This window comes from Callorhinus ursinus, unplaced genomic scaffold, assembly GCF_003265705.2.
Source record: "Callorhinus ursinus isolate GAN/ISIS: 27379988/994484 unplaced genomic scaffold, GSC_fseal_2.0 scaffold67, whole genome shotgun sequence".
NCBI classification, from domain to species: domain Eukaryota; kingdom Metazoa; phylum Chordata; class Mammalia; order Carnivora; family Otariidae; genus Callorhinus; species Callorhinus ursinus.
In genome coordinates this window covers 2,526,676-2,548,821 of record NW_027397129.1, presented here as the reverse complement: position 1 = coordinate 2,548,821, position 22,146 = coordinate 2,526,676, and the positions used below count along the sequence as shown (strand labels likewise).

Sequence of the window (22,146 nt, the reverse complement as noted above, 5' to 3'; positions counted from 1 at the left end):
TGTTTTTCAATACTTTCTTATGGCATATCTCAAATTATGTGCATATATTTCATATTCTTAAATCACATTTATGCGCACTTGTTCTTTGGGTTAAATGGCATACATGTTGACGCTGGGCCTGGTTCTATACTTATTTTGTGTTTCTTTCATCCATGCAGCTAATATATACTGGCTGCCAAATATGGGATTGCCACCATGTTAACCACTAGAGATTCTGCCCTCATGAGGATTATAGGTTCAAAAGAGCCATATATACACCTAACTACACAGTGGATCCATAATCAACATATGACTGACAATAATTTGTATTGTATTTTATTCAAAATGTATTTCTTGTCAGGTGGTCATGCTACAATTCTCTCCTTTTGATTTGATTACTAACATTTCTACAACTCCTATAATAGACTCAAAAAGCCAACTAAAGTATATTAAAATGCTGATTAACTGGCCTAAAGCATTCAGGGGGAGCTTTTCTAGCCCTCTCCACAGAGCCACCCCTTTACACACAAGCATTGAACTCTTGATGAGAAAATTCCTGACCTTGGAGTATAACAACTGTGTCTTCCAAAGAGGCAGGCTTTGACAGGTTTCCTACCTATTTAATCATCAACTTGTCCCATGTAAGGAAACTTTTCTCCAGTCCTCTAGAAAGCTCATGGACCCTCCCAGGATCAACATTACCTCAGTGTTAATAATGCCAAACCAACAGCTCCAGCTCTCACCATGGTAGCCAGCTTCAAGTTCCTTGTTGTTGACAGTCCCACCTAGATGTCCTACCATTAACTCAAACTGAACAAATCTAAAGGAGAATTCATCTGCACTCTTATTCTTACCTCTATCTTTTCAGCTTCTTACTGATTCTTATCTCTTATCAGCATCTCCTAACAGTCCCATTCTGCCAACAAGAACTGGCATTCTCTCCATCTTCTAAGCTTTCAAACTGGCAATTACCCCTCAGTCACAAGTTCTAACAACTCATACCAGCAAAATCTCTTTGGAGTTCAATCCTTTTACATTCTACAGCCAAAAATATACGCACAGAAATCACATGGTATTCAAACATTTCCTAACTTAAGCTCAATTAAATGTGTCAAAGTATTCTAGCTCTGTAGTAGGTTGATGGCGATCACAGATACATTTACAACTTCTATAATAATAAGAAAAATTGTGACTACTTTGTACATAAAAAATTCAATTCCTGCTAATGTCACGATCCTATTTGTTGAGGAAATGCATTGCTTCCTAAAATAATGTATATGATTTACACTTAATCTGGAAGATAATTACTAACACTATTCCTTTGATGCTGATTATCTTCTATTTCATTTATCTCCCTCTTTGTACTCAAAATCGGAAATCATATTAAACCTAAAAGGTGATTTTTAGAATTAAAAATATAAAATATACAGAATGAATGACTATGAATATTGAATAAAATATGAGGTGTGTATGCCCAGGTCTAGCTGTAATATGTTCGTCCTAAATATAACACAGACTATCCATGTGATTAATACTCTTCTACATATTATATAACTTATATGTATTTTAAAATTAACATATTTCAAATAAAGTATAAAATATCTTCTCATATAAGTGGGCAAACTGATATTCTCAGATACATAATAGATTCATATCTGTTAAAACAGGTAACAGGTATACAGTATCCTGTTTATGCTATACTCTGCTTTCATTAGATATCACCTTAAAATGTCCATGACAAACTGCCACAAATGCAAGGATGCATTATTATTAAATACTATATATAGATGTCTCCAAAGCTGAATATTACTCCAACAGTCAATACAACTATCTAGGGAGTCTGAAGAGTGCTAACAGCTTAGAGATCATGAAATGAGAGTATTGCAATGCACTTGATGTAGACTATGCCAAAAAAATACCTGGAAATTTCAGCCAACTCTACAGGGGTGTTTACTCATCTATACCCAATAATTTCACTTCACAAAGTCAGTGTTTCTCTCCCTTGATTTTTGTTTGGTCAAATGAAATGATGCAATTCCATGTATACTGTGAAAATTAGCACACTAACAGAATATGCATATAAAGAAAACATGAAATATCAGAATGCTACCATACCTATGCAGATCCAAATGTAAAAACACCACTATCTAGGAAAACAATAACACGCAAACACGAGGTTGCTTCTATTTCTGAGACCATAGTACCAGAAAGTCATTTCAATTAGTTGAAGAGATTTATACTAGAAACTGTTATACATGATTGACTATCCTTAAGTATTTACATCTCCGTTTTTTTATAAGATTTTATTTATTTATCTGACAGAGAGAAAGAGGGAGAGCACAAGCAGTGGGAGCAGCAGAGGGAGAGGGAGAGGGAGAGGGAGAAACAGGCTCTCCGCTGAGCAGGGAGCCTAATGCAGGGCTCGATTCCCGGAGCCTGGGATCATGACCTAAGCCAAAGGCAGACGCTTAACCGACTGAGTCCCCCAGGGGCCCCTACTTCTGTGTTTTCATGTAAGAACAGGTTATAGACACCTGCATCCAAAATACGCATAAAAGTATAAAGCCAATATGAAACATTCATAATGCACTGGACATTGTGACACACCAGGTATCCATGTCAAGCTGACAACATGATTTTTAACTAAGCAGAAACAATACTTGGCATACTTGGAATGTAAAATACACTGACTTAAACATGGTGGCAGATGAGAAGTATCCAATAGGTTTGTCCCAACTTCCCAATAAAAGCACCATTGAGATAGTTTAGAAAATACTTTTACTTCTAGCTGACTGGTTATCCTAGTCAACTGGGTAGTCAAATGGAGTAGGGGCTGTCAATTTATAGAACACATAAAATTCTTTAAAAATACTTTAAAAAAAAAAACATGAATCCAGAGACATAACCAAATACTGAAGACTAAGACGATCTTAGGAACATCTACCAATCTCCAGTGGTCTAGAATTTTCAGCTTTAATGTGCCTAAAATATTAAGATGGTGCATACACAAAGCCTAGACCTTTTACAAGATGAGAGGGAAAATTCAATTCAATTCCTTATTTAAATATAAGACCCCAAAAGATAATATCCCCAGTGAAAGGCTTACCTTCAAGAAAAAACAATGCTCACCCACAGAGGAAAACAGTATGAAATCTTGCCTACTTTTGCCTTGACTCTGGGATCTAGGGTATGGGGTTTCTCCCCTATAAATCTCTAACCATAAGACACCGCCCATGCAGGTTTTTGGCCAGAATTTAACTACCTAGTTGTCAAAAAATAAAAAAAAGACCAAATCAACAAGTGTGTGTATTTGTACACATACACCTACATACATACATATATATATACACATACATAAATATACATACTGAAGGATATGTATGTGTATATATATATACACACACACATACTGAAGGAGAGATAGAGAGAGAGAATGAATTTAAATTTAAATTTAAAGTGATTAGTCTTTGGTAGTGCTCGCAGATGTCTGGCAATAATTCATGCAAATTTCCAAGAAAAAAGTACCTTTAAACTTCAGTTTCAAAGTATTCTCACAGATAAAGTTTAGTAATCATTAGTTCACAATAAAAATAAAGATAACATAGAAAGCCGTGAAGAAACATTAGCAAGTCAGCAAAAATAAACGATAGAATTAGACTTATAAAGACACAAGATATAATACTGGAAAAACAATTTCTAGAGATAAGAAATGTAATAATTGATATAAGAAATTCATTGGATTAGGTAAAACAGAAGATGAGGCACAAATCATAAAAAGAATAAGTAAACTGGACAACAGGCCTAAAAAATATCCAGTAAAGTACACGACATAAAGACAAACTACGAGATGTAAACACAAGAAAACCTAAACAGAGTGAGAATGTTTAAAATATGTTCAATTAGAATTACAAAGGCAACTATGAATAGAGAGAATAAAAGATAATACTCTAAATAAAATGGCTAAAAAAAAGGCTAATAATTTTCTTGTATGGATAAAATAACAATCATTAAATTCAGGAAGCCCAATGAATCAGGATAAACAGAAGAATTAATGTTGCTTAACAACAATCAAAACCAGCTATTGGTGAAATAATCTGTTTACTGCTGAGAGAAAATAATTTGAAAGCTAGAATATATATCCATTGCATATCTTTTAAGTTCAAAGATGAAATAAACATATTATCAAACTTTAAAGTGTTTACTATGACCAAAATCTCATTAAAGGTACTCTAAAAAGATGTGTTTCAGTAAGAAATAAAATGATCCTAGAATGAAGCTGTCATATAAAAAGGCAGGTATAAACATAAGTTAAATATATGACTAAATTTAAGTAAACATGGATGAAACAGTAAACATACTAATTTAGATTTAAAAAAAACTAAAATATGGAACAACAGATAAATTAGGCAGTGTCATTTTCAAAGTTGTTAAAAATGATGTAAATAAATAGATACACAGGCCATGTTCAAGGATAGGAAGAATCAAATAAAAGAATCTCAAAAGACAACTTTGCAAGTTTATGCAATTGTAATCAAATATTATGACTGAATTTTTGCTGTTGTTTAAACTTGACAAACTGATTATAAAATTTATGTGGCTGAAAGAAGACAGAATAATAGTCAACACATCCCTGAAGAGCAACGAGATCAATGTGGTTTGACATCCCCTATCAAAGACACCTGCTGAGGGCAACTAGCCTGAATGCCAGCTTTTCGTTATGCTTTACCTTAAAACCCAAGCCCCTGAGCAGTCATACAACTGCTTTTCTGTGACAAACCCGTACCAGCCACAGTGTCTCAAGACCTCACCCAGAGGATCAGGGCAGTTCTGCACTGCACTGGGTCTCTAAAATTTGTAGTTCTAAAACCCAGCCACATGCCAGAGATAAAAGACAGGAACATTGCACTGCCAGTGGGTGGGCTGACAGTGCAAACGTAGACATGGTAGAGGCAGGGATCTGATGGAAGCCAGGGACATAAGAGGATAGATTGTTTGCACTTCCAAGAGGGCTTCCTGAAAAGTGGTGAATGCAAACTCACCTTTCCAGGGAAGAGAGCAGGCCAATGCCATTTTTTACCCCTCCCATCAACATGAATGAACTTTCAACAAGCAGCACAGAGCACACAATGGAGGCTTGGGCCCGATTACACCGAACCCCACCCCCTAGCACACTTCAGGTGCCTTTTATAACAAGCAAGTGTGATTGAGAGCCAGAGCAGCAACAGAACCCTCCCCCAGAAAATGAACACAAAACCGTGCACACACCAGGTCTAATGATCATAGAGTGTTGAACACTTCAGTTGTAATGGAAATAGGACCAGGCACAGGTGTTCTTAACACACCAAAGACAAGACCTAGACAAAAGGCAAGGACAAAGGAATTCATTCAAAAAGAACAAACAACATGAAGTCACAGAGAGGGAGCTAATCAAAAGAGATATAAGTAATACACCTGAACCAGAATTTAAAAATCACAATCATAAGCATACTAGCTGGGCTTGAGAAAAGCATAGAAGAAAGCAGAGAGACCCTTACTGCAGGGATAAAAGACCTAAAATCCAGTCAGGCCAAAATAAAACATTCTATAACTGAGATGCAAAACCAACTGGTTGTAATGACCACAATTATGGAAGAAGTGGATGAACAAATAAGTTAATATAGAAGATAAAATTATGGAAAATAATAAGAGTGAAAATAAGAGGTAAAGAAAAATATTGGATCGCTCATGAAGACTTAGGGAACTCAGTGATCCTTTATGGAAAGCATAATAACGTCTATATCATAGGAGTCCCAGAAGAAGAAGAGAGGCGAAAAGGGGCAGAAGGTTTACTTAAACAAGTTATAGCTAAAAACTTCCCCAATCTGGGGGAAGAAAGAAATACCCAAATCCAGGAGGCACAAAGAACTCCCATCAAAATCAACAAAAGCCGGCCAACACCAAGACATATAGTAGTAAAATTTGCCAGTTACAGAGATAAGGAAAGAATCCTGAAGGCAACAAGGGAAAACAAATCCCTAACCTACAATGGAACACAAATCAGGTTAGCAGCAGATCACCAAAGAAACTTGGCAGGCCAGATAGGAGTGGCAGGATATATTCAACATGATGAATGGGAAAAATATGCAGCCAAGAATGTATTATTCAGCAAGGCTATCATTCAGAATACAAGGAGAGATAAAGAATTTCACAGACAAACAAAATAAAGGAATTCGTGACCACTAAACCAGCCCTGCAAGAAATATTAAAGGAGACTCTCTGAGTGGAAAAGACCAAAAACAACAAGGACAAGAATGGAACAAAAAAAAAATCTCCAGAAACAGCAAATTAACAGATAATACAATGGCACTAAATTCATATCTATCATTAATCATTCTGAATAAAAAGAGAGTAAATGCTCCAATAGAAAGACAAAGGGTATCAGAATGCACTAAAAAAAATTTAAGACTCATCCATATGCTGCTTAGAAGAGACCTAAAGACACCTGCAGATTCAAAGTGAGGGAAAGGAGAACAATCTATCATGTTAATGGATGTCAAAAGAAACCCAGAGTAGCGATATTTATATTAGACAAACTAGATCTTAAAACAATGACAGTAATAAGAAGAAGGGAACAATATCATCGTAAAGGGGACTATCCAACAGCAATATCTAACAATTATAAATATTTATACCCCCAACTTGGGAGCACCCAAATACATAAATCAATTAAAGACAAATGTAAAGAAACTTACTGATAATAATACAAAAATAGTAGGGGACTTTAACACCCCATTTAGAGCCCTGCATAAATCATCTAAGCAGAAGCTGACAAGCAAAGAATGGCTTTGAATGACACACTGAACCAGATGGACTTCACAGATATATTCAGAACATTTCATCCCAAAGCAGCAGAATACACATGCTTTGCAAGTGTACATGGAACACTGTGCAGAACAGATCACATACTGCGTCACAAATCAGCCCTCAACAAGTACAAAAAAACTGAGATCATACCATGCATATTTTTAGACCAAAACGTTATAAAACGAAGTCAATCATACACACACACACACACACACGCAAATTGGAAAAGACCACAAATACATGGAGGTTAAAGAACATCCTACTAAAGAATGAATGAGTTTACTAGGATTAAAGAAGAAATTTTAAAAATTCACAGAAGCAAATGAAGATGAAAACATGATAGTCCAGAACCTTTGGGATAAAGCAAAGGCAGTTATAAGAGGGAAGATTATAGCAATACAGGCCTACCTCAAAACAAAAGTTTCAAATACACAACCTAACATTACACATAAAGGAGCTAAAAAAGTAGAAGGGGCGCCTGGGTGGCTCAGTTGGTTCAGTGTCTGCCTTTGGCTCAGGTCAAGATCTCAGGGCCAAGGGACTGAGCCCCACGTTGGGCTCCCTGCTCAGTGGAGAGTCTGCTTCTCCCTCTCCCTCTGCCCCTCCCCCACGCTCTTGCGTGCATGCTCTCTCTCTCTCAAATGAATAAATAAAATCATTAAAAAAAAAAAAAAAGGAACCGCAAATGAAGCCTAAAGCCAGAAGAAGGGAAATAATAAAAATTAGAGTATAGAAATAAATGATATAGAAACAAACAAAAAACAGTGGAACAAATCAACAAAACTAAGAACTGCTTCTTTGAAAGACTTGATAAAACTGATGAACTGCTACCCAAAATTATCAAAAGGAGAAAGGACTGAAATAAATAAAATAATGAATAAGAGAGAAGAGATCACAAACAATACCACAGAAATATATGCAATTATTAGAGAATATTATGAAGAATTATATGCCAAGAAACTGGGCAATCTAGAAAAAAAGGACAAATTCATAGAAACATACACACTAACAAAACTGAAACAGAAAGATATGGAAAATTTGAATAGGCCCAGTTATTGAATCAGTAATCAAAACTCTCCCAATGAACAAAAGTCCAGGACCAGATGGCTTTCCAGGGAAATTCTACCAGACATTTAAAGAAGAGTTAGTAACTATTCTTCTCAAACCCTTCCAAAAAATTAAAAACGGAAGGAAAACTTTCAAACTCATTCTACAAAGTCAGCATTACCTTGATTCCAAGATCAAAGACCCCACTAAAAAGAAGAACTACAGGCTAATATCCCTGATGAACATGGATGCAAAAATTCCTAACATGATACTGGCAAAATGAATCCAACAGTACATTAAAAGAATTATTCACCATGATTGAGTGGGTTTTATTCCTGGGCTGCAGGGTGGTTCGGTATTCACAAATCAATCAATGTGATACACCACATTAATAAAAGAAAGGATAAGAACCATATGATCCTCTCAACAGATGCAGAAAAAGCATTTGACAAGGTAGACCATCATTCCTAATAAAAACCCTCAAAAAAATAGGGACAGATGACATACCTCAACATCATAAGAGCCATATATGAAAGACCCATAGCTAAGATACTCAGTGGTAAAAAACTGAGAGCTTTTCCTTTGTGGTCAAGAAAAAAACAGGGATGTCTACTCACCATTGTTAATATTTTTTTTTAAAGATTTTATTCATTCATTTTGAGAGAGAGGGAGAGAGAGCAAGAGAGCACAAGTCAGGGAGAGCAGCAGAGGTAGAGGGAGAAGCAGACTTCTGGCTGAGCAGGAAGCCCGACGTGGGGCTCGATCCCAGGACCCTGAGATCATGACCTGAGCCAAAGGCAGATGCTGAACCACCTGAGCCACCCAGGTGCCCCTCACCATTGTTATTTAACATAGTACTGGAAGTCCTAGCCTTAGCAATCACACAGCAAAAAGAAATAAAAAGCATTCAAATCCACAAAGAAGAACTCAAACTTTCACTATTTGCAATTGATGTCATACTCTATTAGAAAACCCAAGATTCCACCAAAAAAAAAAAAAATTGCTAGAACTGATAAAGAAATTCAGTAACGTCTCAGGATACAAAAATCAACCTAAAGAAATCTGTTGCATTTCTATACACCAATAATAAAGAAACAGAAAGAGAAATCAAGGAATCAATGCCATTTATAACTGTACCAAAAGCAGTAAGATACATAGGAATAACTCTAACCAAAGAGGTAAAAGATCTGTACTCCAAAAACTATAGAAGACTTATGAAAGAAATTGAAAATGTCACAAAGAAATGGAAAAACATTCCATGCTTATGGATTGGAAGAATATTAAAATGTCTATACTACACAAAGCAATCTACACACTCAATGCAATCCCTATAAAAATACCACCAGCATTTTGCACATAGGTGGACAAACAACCCTAAAATTTGTATAGAACCACAAAAGACCCTGAATAGCCAAAGCAATACTGAAAAAGAAAAGCAAAGCTTGTAGGTATCACAGTTCTGGACTTCCAGTGTATTAAAAAGATGTGTGATCAAGACAGTATGGTACTGGTACAAAAACAGAGACATAGATCAAAGGAACAGAATAGAACACCCAGAAATGGACCCACAACTATATGGTCACCTCATCTTTGTCAAAGCAGGAAAGAATATCCAATGGAGAAAAGACAGTTTCTTCACCAAATGGTGTTAGGAAAACTGGACAGCAACATGCAGAAAACTGAAACTGTACCATTTTCTTATATTATATACAAAAATAAACTCAAAATGGATGAGGGACCTAAATGTGAGACAGGAATTCATCAAAATTCTAGAGAAGAACACAGGCAGAAACCTCTTTGACCTCAGCCATAGCAACTTATTACCAGACTGGTCTCTGGAAACAAAAGCAAAAATGAACTACTGAACTTCATCAAGATAAAAAGCTTCTGCAAAGTGAAGGACACAATCAACAAAACTAAAACAGACCTATAGAATGGGAGAAGATATTTGCAAATGACATATCTGATAAAGGGTTATTATCCAAAATCTATAAAGAACTTACCAAACTCAACACCCAAAAAACAAATAATCCAGTTAAGAAATGGGCAGAAGACATGAATAGACATTTTTCCAAAACAACCAGATGGTCAACAGATACATGAATAGATGCTCAACATCCCTCATCATCAAGGAAATACAAATCAAAACCATGATGAGATACTACCTCACATCTGTCAGAATGGCTAAAGTTAACAAACAACACAGGAAACAACAGATGTTGGTGAGGATATAGAGAAAAAGGAACCCTTTTACACTGTCGGTGGGAATGCAAACTGGTGCAGCTACTCTGGAAAACAGTATGGAGGTTCCTCAAAAAGTTAAAAATAGAACTACCCTATGACCAGTAATTGCACTACTAGGTATTTACCCAAAGGATACAAAAATACTGATTTGAAGGGGCACAAGCAACCTGATGTTTACAGCACCATTATCAACAATAGCCAAATTATGGAAAGAGACCAAATGTCCATCGATTGATGAATGAATAAAGAAGATGTGGTGTGTGTGTGTGTGTGTGTGTGTAATGGAATATTAGTGAGTCACCAAAAAATGAAATCTTGCCATTTGTAAGGACATGGATAGAGCTATAGTGTATTAAGCTAAGCCAAACAAGTCAGTCAGAGAAAGAAAAATACCAGATGATTTCACTCATATGTAGTATTTAAGAAACAAAATAGATGAACATAGGGGAAGGGAAAAAAAGAGAGTGAAGCACACCATAAGAGACTTAACTATCAAAAATAAACTGAGGTTTGATGGAGGGAAGGTGGGCAGGGGATGGGTTAAATGTGTTATTGGTATTAAGGAGGGCACTAGTGTTGAGCACTGGGTGTTACATGTACGTGATGAATCACTAAATTCTACTCTCGAAATCAGTATTACACTATATATTAATTAACTAGGATTTAAATACAAATTCAAAAAATAATAAAATAAACATAAGGTTTTTAGAATGGTATAAAGTGAATTGCTCATTATTAAGGCATTAATATAAAACAAAAGAAAAAACCCCACATAGTATGTTATAAAGAAAACTCATAGTAATAAAGTAATAAAGTGATAAAGTCAACACACAGTAAAATGATTGCCTATATTCACAATTTAAAAATAATTATGGCCTATTCTTTAAACAATGCTTGAATAAGGGTATTTGCAATTTAATGAGAAGGCATTCTGTCAGAGTCTGAACATAACACAAATATTTTACATTCCTGGGAAAGACATTTTTTTAAACACATGGAATCAATTTTGTTTTGCCTAACCAAATGTCCAAACCTCTGTCATGAAGTTTCTAATTAACATTGAAAATAGAAGCAAAGCAAATAATTGGAAGCTTATTAAATTCTGAAACTTCACAATGTTTCTGAAATAAAAGTAATTTTGAAGATAGTGGTTCTCAAAGGGACAATTTTGTCTAGTCGGGGACATTTTTTAATGTCTGAAGGCATTTTTGTTTTTCCTAACTGGTGGTGGGGATGTTGCTACTGGCATCTAGTGGGTAGAGGCCAGGAATACTGCTAAACATCCAACAATGTACAGGACAGGACTCCACAAAAAAGAATTATTGAGCCAAAATATCAACAGTGTCAAAGTTAAGGAACTCTTCTTAAGCATATGCTTTCAGCGCTTGTCAAATACTTTTAAACAAATAAGTTTAAATTGTGTAATATTTAAGACATACAGAAATGTATACACAAGACAATGACTCTATGTGCTTACCACTGAGCTTAATAAAAAGTGTCCAATCCCTACTTCTCTATTCCTTACTGACTCTCTAGTTTTTATAGATTATTTATTATTTGTTTTTAAAGATTTTATTTATTTATTTGAGAGAGAGAATGAGATAGAGCATGAGAGGGGGTAGGGTCAGAGGGAGAAGCAGACTCCCTGCTGAGCAGGAAGCCCGATGCGGGACTCGATCCCAGGAGCCTGGGATCATGACCTGAGCCGAAGACAGTCGCTTAACCAACTGAGCCACCCAGGCGCCCTAGATTATTTAAAATACCTATTATGTTATTGCTATAACTGTGTTAAAATATGTCATAACATGTTGGCTATATCATGTTAAATTGTGCTACAACTATCATATGACTTTAATAGATTTAATGATTAGGCGTATCTATGCTTTACACAGGAGACCTAGAATTATAACAGAACATTGCAAAAACCGTATGGTAAGTAAATATTTATTCCTTGTATGTCTTAATTCCTGAATATACAACTGAGAGGAACTGGTTTTACAAATAAAAATCAATTACAAATGTGTTATTATAATTCATTAAATACATGACTAGCCGACAATCTGTGGATTCCAAACAAATTTATATAACACAAAAAAATGAGTAGGAAGCTGGTAAACAAAAACCAAAAATACTGTGTGATTGTTTTCCATCTCTGTTAGTTTCATTGAGGGCATTGGAGCCTGGATTTTCTGTCTCCATTTCTCCTGGGCTGAGGGACACCTGCTTTTATCTAGAGGTAGCTTCATAACTGCAAGTTAGAGTAAGGATTTTGGTATAACCTTGCTTCTCATTTCCTAGTTCAAGGTTCTGGAAGTCTGTGTGAGGAAAAAGATGGCACTTTCCACATTCTACAACTGCAAGGGAATTCTTGGTCTACCACAAACATAATGTATAGGATGAAAGAACCAGAATTTTAATAAAGTTCCATCATGGCTTGAAGTCTACAAGGCAGCAGAAAATATGATCTTTGAGGCCACATCTTGCTCAACTATTAATAAGACCAATATTTCATTAATAAAATCTTTTTAAAAAAGACCTATGTTTTGTTCAAAGTATAAATAAACTAAAATATGCTGCATTTTTAAAATGCTTTTTACTGGGCGCCTGGGTGGCTCAGTTGGTTGGGCGACTGCCTTCCGCTCAGGTCATGATCCTGGAGTCCCGAGATCGAGTCCCACATCAGGCTCCCTGCTCAGCAGGGAGTCTGCTTCTCCCTCTGACCCTCTTCCCTCTCGTGCTCTCTATCTCTCATTCTCTCTCTCTCAAATAAGTAAATAAAATCTTTAAAAAAATAAAATAAAATAAAATGCTTTTTACAATCCAATTAGTATAAAAAATTGTTTAAAGCTACTTTTTCTCTCTTTTTAAAATAGTCTGATATCACTTATGAACAATAATACAAATGAATACTTGTATTAATCAACAATAGACACAGAAGAGATGAAAATAAGCAGTCATTACATTTACTTGGAATAGATATGATTTTATCAACAGACTGAAAGTAGCAAACAAGGGTCAAAGATAAGCAGTGAAGGAAGGGAAGAGAAAAAAAAATCACTCAACTAACTAGTTAGAAAAGATGAAAAAGAACAGCAACTCATGGATAAAAGTATTTTTAGATTGCAATAGCAAGCCATAAAGTAATCATTTATTCCACCATGATGAGAAATGGGAAAGAAATGCTTTATGAATGTTCCTGTTATTGCTAATGTTTCATTTTTCTCTAAAAAATTATGGAAATGAATGTGGTTAATACAAGTTGTTATTTAAGAGAAAAATGTTTTCAAACTCTACAGTATTAATGCCATTATAGCCTTAATTGATATACTTATAGTCATCAACCCTTGTAAAGTACACAAACACATGCAGACTCACAGGCTGCATAAAATACAGATGGTCGATAGCCGCGTAAATAGATCAATGATTACAAAGATGGATTGAGGAGACAAAAATGAGCTCTACTATTATACATGCATGAACTTCCTGACTATAAGAATAATTATAATCCAGAATTGGTTAACTGAAGGAAGTTGAAGAATCATTTTTCCCTGCAGAATCAACAGATACCCATCTATCTTTGACGGCTTAGGAGCAGCATTGCCTGGAATCAGGGCAATGTATCAGATGACCTATGCTTTATTCTAATTATTATGTCAGGACCCAATAAAAGTTACATAATTCATATAATCTGTTTTGAGACATAAAGTAACAATTGGAAAAACATAATCATGTGGCTACCTGCAGATTCTATACATTTGGTACAGTGCTGGATACTTGAATGGGTTCCAGAAGAGTAACATGGCCAGCAGGAGTAGAAATTATCTGAGGGGAAAAAAGCAAGCTGGAATACTCCCATGCATTTATTACAGGAAGACATCTATGGAGATAGTTTTGTAATTTCCATTATGAAGGAGATGCCCTAGAGCCATATTTCACCGAGGGGATATTATTAAGAAAGATTAGGGTGCTTTATTTAGAAAAGAATTTATTTAAAATGAAAGAAAGTAAGGAAAGGAGGGAAGAGAGAAGGGAGGTAAGAGGAGAGAAGGTGGGAAGGAAGGAGGAAAGGGAAGGAGGAAAGTTAAGAGAAAATGAAGTGGTTGGAGAATGAACAAAAAATAGGATAGTGGACAGCTGCATACCCAGAAGAAATGCCTCTGTCCCTTAAAAATAAGGGAGACATCATCCAAAAGACAATAAACAGAACATTTGCTTAAAGAATACAATAATCTGGTATGACATATGGATTATTTTAAGAAAAAACTACAAGAAAATAATACTTGAACTAAGTAAGTCACTAAAATTCAGGATATCAAAAGGGGTATCTTTTACCCCATCTCATTCTCTTATTCATCATTCCTTAAAATTCTCCCCTGTGCTGGCTACTGTGACACACCACAGTATCTGGCCCTCTCCCTAACATTGGTGGCTCACTTTGTTCCGATATCTGTAACACCATCCATTCCCTCAACCAGTGTGTTCTAAGGAAACATGGTCTTTAACTTTCCATTTGTCACTTTTCTTCCACTATCTACTTTGGTAGATATCCGCTATCCACTATCTTTGGTCCTCATACTCGAACAAACATTTCTTTGCAAATGATTCAAAAAATCTTATTTTCAGTGCCAGTCTCCATTCTGACTTCCAATTACATATTCTAATATATTTTTTAAAACTTTTCTCCTCTGCCCTTTTCTCTGTGTGACATATTTCACTTAATGTTCTCAAAGTCCATCTGTGTTGTCATAAATAAAAGGATTTCCTCCTTTCCTATGGCTGAGTAATAGTCCTGTGTGTGTGTGTGTGTATGTGTGTGTGTGTAACTTCTTTATTCATTCATCAATAGACATGTAGATTGTTTCCATGTCTTGGCTATTGTAAAAACAAACTGCTGCAATAAAAATGGGTATGCAGATATCTCTTCAATATAGTGATTTCATTTCCTTCAGAGATATAACCAGGAGTGTGATTGCTCAATCATATAGTTCTATTTTAATTTTTTCATGAATTAACACACTGTTTTCCAGAGTGGCTGCACCAATTTACATTCCCACCAACAGTTTACAACGGTTCTCTTTTCTCCACATCCTCACCAGCACTTGTTATCTCTTGTCTTTTTTATAATAGTGATTCCAATAGATGTGAGGTGAGATCTCATTATAGTTTTGATTTGCATTTCCCTGATAATTAGTAATACTGAGCATCTTTTTATGTACATGTTGGCCACTGGAATATTTTCAAGTCCTTTGCTGATGCTTTAAGTCAAATTATTTGGTTTTCTACTCTTAAGTTGTAGGAGTTCCTTATATATATTGGATATTAAACACTATCAGATTTGTGGTTTGCAAATATTTTCTCCCATACTGTAAGTTACCTTTTTACTCTGTTGACTATTTCCTGTGCTGTGCAGAAAACGTAGTTTGACGTAGTCCCTCTTATTTTTGCTTTTAGTGTCACATCAAAAAAGTATTTCCAAAGATCAATGTCAGGGAGCTTTTCCCCTGTTTTCTTCCAGGAATTTTATGATTTAAAGACTTACATTTAAGTCTTTAAATATCCATTTCAAATTAATTTTTGTGAATGGTATAAGGTTCCAGTTTCATTCTTTTGCATGTGACTATCCAGTTTTCCCAGCAAAATTTATTGAAAGGATTAACCTTTACTCCATTCAGGATTCTTAGCTACTTTATCCAGTATTATTTGACTGTATATGCACAGGTTTATTTCTGGGCTCTCAATTCTGTTCCATTGATCTACATACCATAATATTTTGATTACTATAGTTCTGTAATATAGTTTGATATCAGGAAGTGTGATGCCTCCATCTTTGTTCTTTCCTGGGACTGTTTTGGCTATTCGTGGTCCACTGTGTTTTCATATGAATTTTAGAATTTTTTTTATTTCTGTAAAAAAATTCTACTGGACTCTTGACAGAAATCATATTTTATCTATAGATCAGTTTGGGTATTATGAACATTTTAACAAAATAATTATTCCAATCCATGAACATGAAATATCTTTCCATTTACCTGTGTCTTCTTCAATTTCTGTCATCAGTATCTTAGAGATTTCAGGTTACAGATTTTTCACCTCCTTAAATTTATGCCTAAGTACTGTACTGTTCTTAATGCTATTGTGATACTGTTTCTTTTTCAGATATTTTGTTGTTACTACACAGAAACACAACTGCTTTTTGTATGTTAATTTTGTATCCTGCAACTTTACTGAAGTTGCTTATTAGTTCTAACAGTTTTTTGATGGAGTCTTTATGATTTTCTATATTTAAGATCATGTGATCTGCAAACACAATTTTACTTCTCCCTTTCCTATTTGGATGCATTTTATTTATTGTCATGCTTCATTGCTCTGATTAGGACTACCAGTACTAGGTTGAATAGGAGTGGAAAGAATGGACACCCTTCCCTTATTCCTGACCTTGGAGGGAAAGCTTTCCACCTTTCATCGTTCGGTATGATATTAGCTGTATGCTTATCACTTATGGGCTTTAACATGTTGAAGTATGTTCCTTCTATATCCAAATTGTTGAGAGGTTTTATCATGAATGGATGTTGAATTTTGTCAAATGTTTTTTCTGCATCTACTGAGATGATCATATGGGTTTTATCTTTCATTCTATTAACGTGATGTATCCCATTTACTAATTTATGCATGTTGAACATATTTTGATTACATTTTTGTAATCAGATCTTTGCATCACAGTTCTGAACCACAACTGATCATGGTTTATGATCCTTTTAATGAACTGTTGAATTCAATTTGCTAGCTGTTGATAAATTTTGCATTCATATTCATCAGGTATATTGGCCTATACTTTTCTTGTAGTGTTCTTACCTGGTTTTGGTATCAGGGTAATGCTGGTGTCATAAAATGAGATTGGGAGTATTCCTTCCTCTTCCCATTTTTGGAGGCATTTCAGAAGGATTGGTGTTAATTCTTTTTTAAACATTTGGTAAAATTAATGAGTGAAATCATCTGATCCTAGACTTTTCTTTGTTGAGAGGTTTTTGATACTGCTTCAATCTCCTTAGTCATCATGGTCTGTTCATATATCCTATTCATGATTCAGTCTTGTTCAGTTGTATGTTACACAGAATTTATCCATTTCTTCTAGGCTGTGCAATCAGTTGGCATATAATTGTTCACAGTAGTCTCTTATAATCCTTTGTATTTCTTTGGCATCAGATGTAATGTCTCCTATTTCATTTATAATTTTATTTATGTGGATCTTCTCTTTTTTTTTTCCCTTGGGTTAGTCTAGCTACAGGCTTGTCAATTTTATCTTTCCAAAGAACTAACTCTTAGTTTTATTGATCTATTCTATTGTTTTCTTATTCTCGATTTCATTTATTTCTGCTCTACTCTTTATTATAATTTCCTTCCGTCTGCTAACTTTGGGCTTAGTTTTTTATTTTTTTCTAGTACCCTGAGGTGTAAAGTTCAGTTATTTGAGATTTTTTTTTCTTGATATATGTGTTTATCCCTAAATTCCCTGTTAGAAGTGCTTTAATTCCATCCCATAAGTTTTGTCTCAACAAATATTTTTTATTTCTTTTTTTTAAAAGCCTTCTGTAATCCATTAGTTGTTCAGAAGTATGCTGTTTAATTTCCATATATGTGATTTCTAGTTCCATACCACTGTGGTCAGAAAAGACACTTGGGGTGGCTTGCGCCAACCTGCCAGATGAGTGGCTGCATGGCTTCGGCCTCTTCTGCAGCCCTGTTCAGGCTGTGGGGCCTGGAACCTGCTGCAGTTCCCATGGCTGGTGGGGCAGCTCAAGAGAGTCCCATGGACTGCCTGGATATACAGAAATGTTTAGAGGTAAGTGTATCAGATCACATGTACAGAATGGCAGTTATGACTCTCATTCCCAAAAGTGAGCATCTTAACGAAGACCAGAAGCTATGAAGCAGCTAACCCAGCTCCTCCCAGAGCATCTCAAAAAGGAACTTTATGAACTTTGGGAAAAGTATGAGACCCAATTCAGTGCATAAGCCAAACATGTGAAGCAGCTGGACCAAAATTAGATGATTCTTCAGACATCTGAGTATGAAGGCCTTGAAAACAAACCTGGGAGGTTGTACAACTTCTATAATTCAACAGCAGGAAAATTCAGTCACCTAAGATAGTCCAACTTGTTTCTGAACTTGAGGCAAAAAGAAACACTAACATAGCTGCCACCACCAGTGAGCCACCCTCCTGATGTGGCCTCTGTGTTGCTATACTCATGTGACAAACATTTTATTTTTCCATTTCATGGTGTTGTTTTGCCACTATTAGTTTGTTGATTCCACAGATATGAGTCTATTCATTTGCAATTGCCTGGACTTCAGTAAGAAATGCGATACAATTTGGATGATAAAAGAAGCTATGGAACAGGATGTGGTCCGAAAATGCCATGGATGCAGATTAAGGGCAGTGCAGGGAGGTTTTTCTAAAATACATTTTTAAAACCTTAAAAAAAAAGAAAAGATGCATGGTATGACTTTAATCTTAAATTTGCTACTACTTTTGTTATCACATGATCTATCCTGGAGATCATTCCATGTGCACTTGAAAAGATTATGTATTCTGCTGCTATTGTATGAAATGTTCTATATATGTCTATTATGTCCATTTGGTCTATAGTGTTGTTCAAATCTACTGTTTCCTTATTGATTGTTTGGATAATCTACCCATTGTTGAAACTGGGTATTACAGTCTCCAACTATTACTGAATTGCTGGGGTTTTTTTTATTTTAGTTCTTTTAGTTCTATTAATATTTATATTTATATGTTTAGGTATCCCAATGTTGGGTGCATAATTATTTATAATTGTTATATCTTCTTTTTTTTATAAGTTAATGATATTTATTTATTTTTTTATAAGATTTTATTTATTTATTTGAGAGAGAAAGAATGAGAGACAGAGAGCACAAGAGGGAAGAGGGTCAGAGGGAGAAGCAGACTCCCTGCCGAGCAGGGAGCCCGATGCGGGACTCGATCCTGGGACTCCAGGATCATGACCTGAGTCGAAGGCAGTCGCTTAACCAACTGAGCCACCCAGGCACCCAAATGTTATATCTTCTTGATGAAATCACCATTTTATCGTATCCTGACGTTCTTTGTTTTGATCTTTTTCCTCTTTTTTTTACTTTAATTCTATTTTGTGTAAGTATAGCAACACCTGCTTTCTTTTGGTTACCATTTGCTTGAAGTATTTCTTTACCTCCCTTCACCCTCAATCTATCTGTGTCCTTAAAAATAAACTTATTCTCTTGTGAGTCTCAGATCCAGTGGTGATAAACTCCTTCAGCTTTGTTTAACAAAATCTTTATTTTTTCTTCATTTCAGAAAATGGCTTTACCAGGTGTAACAGTTTTGAATGACAGTTTCTTTCTTTCAATATTTTGAATATACCATTCCACCATCTCCTAGCCTGCCATGCTTCTCTTAAGAAATCCACTGATAGACCTGTAGGCTTTCTTCACTCTTCCTTTTTGTTTGATTTTACCCCTGGGACTGCATAATTTCAAATGATCTATCTTTCAGTTCACTCATTCTTTCTTCTGCCAGATCAAGTGTGATGTTAAATTTTCTATTGAATTCTTCCATTCAGTTATTGTATTCTTCATCTCTAGGATTTGTCTGATTCTTTTTGATGGTTACTCTTCTTTGTTGAACTTCTCATTTTGTTCATGTATTATTTTCCAAATTTTGTTTAGTTGTCTTTCTGTGTGTTCTTGTAGTTCACCAAAATTCTTTAAGAGGATTATTGTGAATTTGTTTTCAGCAAGTTCATAGATCTCTATTTCTTTAGGGTCAGTTATTGGATCCAATTAGTTTCCTTTAGTGGTGTCATTTTTGCCTTATTTATTGTGATTCCTGGTTCAGTGGGGTTACAGACTATGCTTTTTGTTCAGGCAAAGCTTCTCGACTGAGGATCCCTCACTTCTGGTGGAGCTACAGACGATGCTCCATGATTGAAAAGGGTAACTGGCTGGGAACACTTCCTCGGTCAGGCCACAGGCTGAGTTCAGCATCAGACAGGATCATAGGCTGTACTCCACTGCTGGGTGGGGCTACAGGCTGGACTCTGTGGCTTGGTGTTACTGTAGGTTGGGCTCCAAGCCTTCCCAGGGTAACTCTTCAGGCTACCTGGATAAACAGGGCCAGAGTGTATGCTCAACGGCTGGCTTCTTGGACAGATAAAACTGGAGACTATGCTCAGCACTTTATACATGGCTGTAAATTTGCTTCCCTGTCCAGGCAGGGCAGTAAAATAGGCTCCGTGGCTAATGTAGCCTGTTGACTAGAGAACCAAACCAGGCAGAACTGCCAGTCGAACTCTCTGGACAGATGGGGCCAGCAATTTGGCTCTGAAGATGGTCAGAAACACTGGCTGGGCTCTCTACCTGGGTATTGCTTACAAGTAGGAATGTAGTCTGTCAAGATCTGAGGGCTGGTTGGTATAAGTCCCATCCCCATTCTCCATCTCTATCTGATCCCCCCCGCACCACACACAGCTTACCCCAGTGATCGCTATAAGGTGACACCTGAGTGGGCCTTCTGGGAAGTATCCCACAATGCTGGGGGAGCTAGATGTCCACTGAGAGTTCTCTTCTTCCACTAGAGAAACTGTAGGCCCACAGGGGCCCTCTCAGTGCAGTGCTATGCTAATCTGGGGAAGGACAATATGGTCAGACCACAGCTGTTTTCTTACCCTTCTAATGTGGTCCTTCTTGGTCTCTGTGGACTAGGAGTGTGTATTAACATCATCCCTAGTCTGGGATTTTCACGGTGGTGTGTTCTCTACAGATAGTGGCTAGGGAGACTGAAGTTGGGAACAACTTATGTCAGCCAGCTTGATTGGTAGACTTTTCTGTACTAGTTTCTGGTCTTTCTGTTTGTGCCTTGAACCCTTTAACACCAGTTTATGGATACTTTTCTCACAATAAAATAAAACACAGAGGAATATAAAAGAAACAGATTATATTAAAATAGTTAATATATTTAAAAACTAAATTGTGACATAATAATAGATATGCATCTTGATTAAAGCATTACAAAATAAGATCTAGTGGTAGCTTTAATAACTAGTGAAATCTTGAAGTATTAATGACTTTAAATAATATTTCAAGATACCTGCCTCAAATTTAATGTGATATGAAAGTATTTATTATTTCTATTAGTGGAAAGTTAGAGGTGCTATTAATACTACTTTGGTCTGTTACCTACATTGTTAATCAAAGGAAATATTAAATGATAGGTTAAAGTTTATAAACTAAAGATATAGTATTTTTCATATCTAAGTTCAGAAGCCCCTGAATTGTCTCTATTAATTCCCAAAGCGGGGCTTTGAACCCCTCGTTAAAAACCTCTGCTCAATACGTATCTTTGTAAATTATGCTGCAGTTATATTTCCTTCTATGTTAATCATCCTTTTTTTCTATACATGTTTTGTGAACATGACCATAATCTCCCTAGCAACACAATTTCCTCAGCATTTAAGAATCATTTACATGCATTAATGTTCTAAAGTAAAACACACTTTTATTTTTCCCTTAACATTGAAATCAATTTTTTGCAAATGCTAGTTTCATTTGTCAATGTTCTATATGTAAGTAGGCCTACAAATAATTGATTTTTACCCCTGATATCCTGAAAATATTGGTTTAGATTTTTTTCTCAGTAGATCAAATTTAAATTATACTGATACAAACTTTCAAAGCTGAAATAATAACTCTAAGAATCAACTAAATTTAGCTCACATTATTTGGCACTAACTCATAATTATATATATTAGAAGCTCCTCAACAAGCTCAGAATATGGTATACTTTTTAAAATGTTTCCATGTGTTCCTGTATTTTAGGACATCTCAACATCTTCCACACAATGAAGTCAGTTTCTAGCTTAAATTTATATATTTTGAAATAAGGAAAACATTAGTATTTTTCTTAATAACCTGAAAATTTGGGCTCGTTCTGTATTGATTAAATTATATATATATAGTATTTTTAAAATAAGATATTCA

At 35.6% G+C, this 22,146-nt stretch overlaps 1 protein-coding gene and 1 pseudogene across 6 annotated transcripts in view; one reads left to right on the top strand and one right to left on the bottom strand.

Annotated features, from left to right (window-relative positions):
- Nucleotides 1–22,146, bottom strand: part of DIAPH2 (diaphanous related formin 2) — a 949,436-nt gene that overhangs the window by 487,148 nt on the left and 440,142 nt on the right. The window lies entirely within an intron of this gene.
- LOC112828430 (5'-deoxynucleotidase HDDC2 pseudogene) lies at nucleotides 17,828–18,335 on the top strand (annotated as a pseudogene).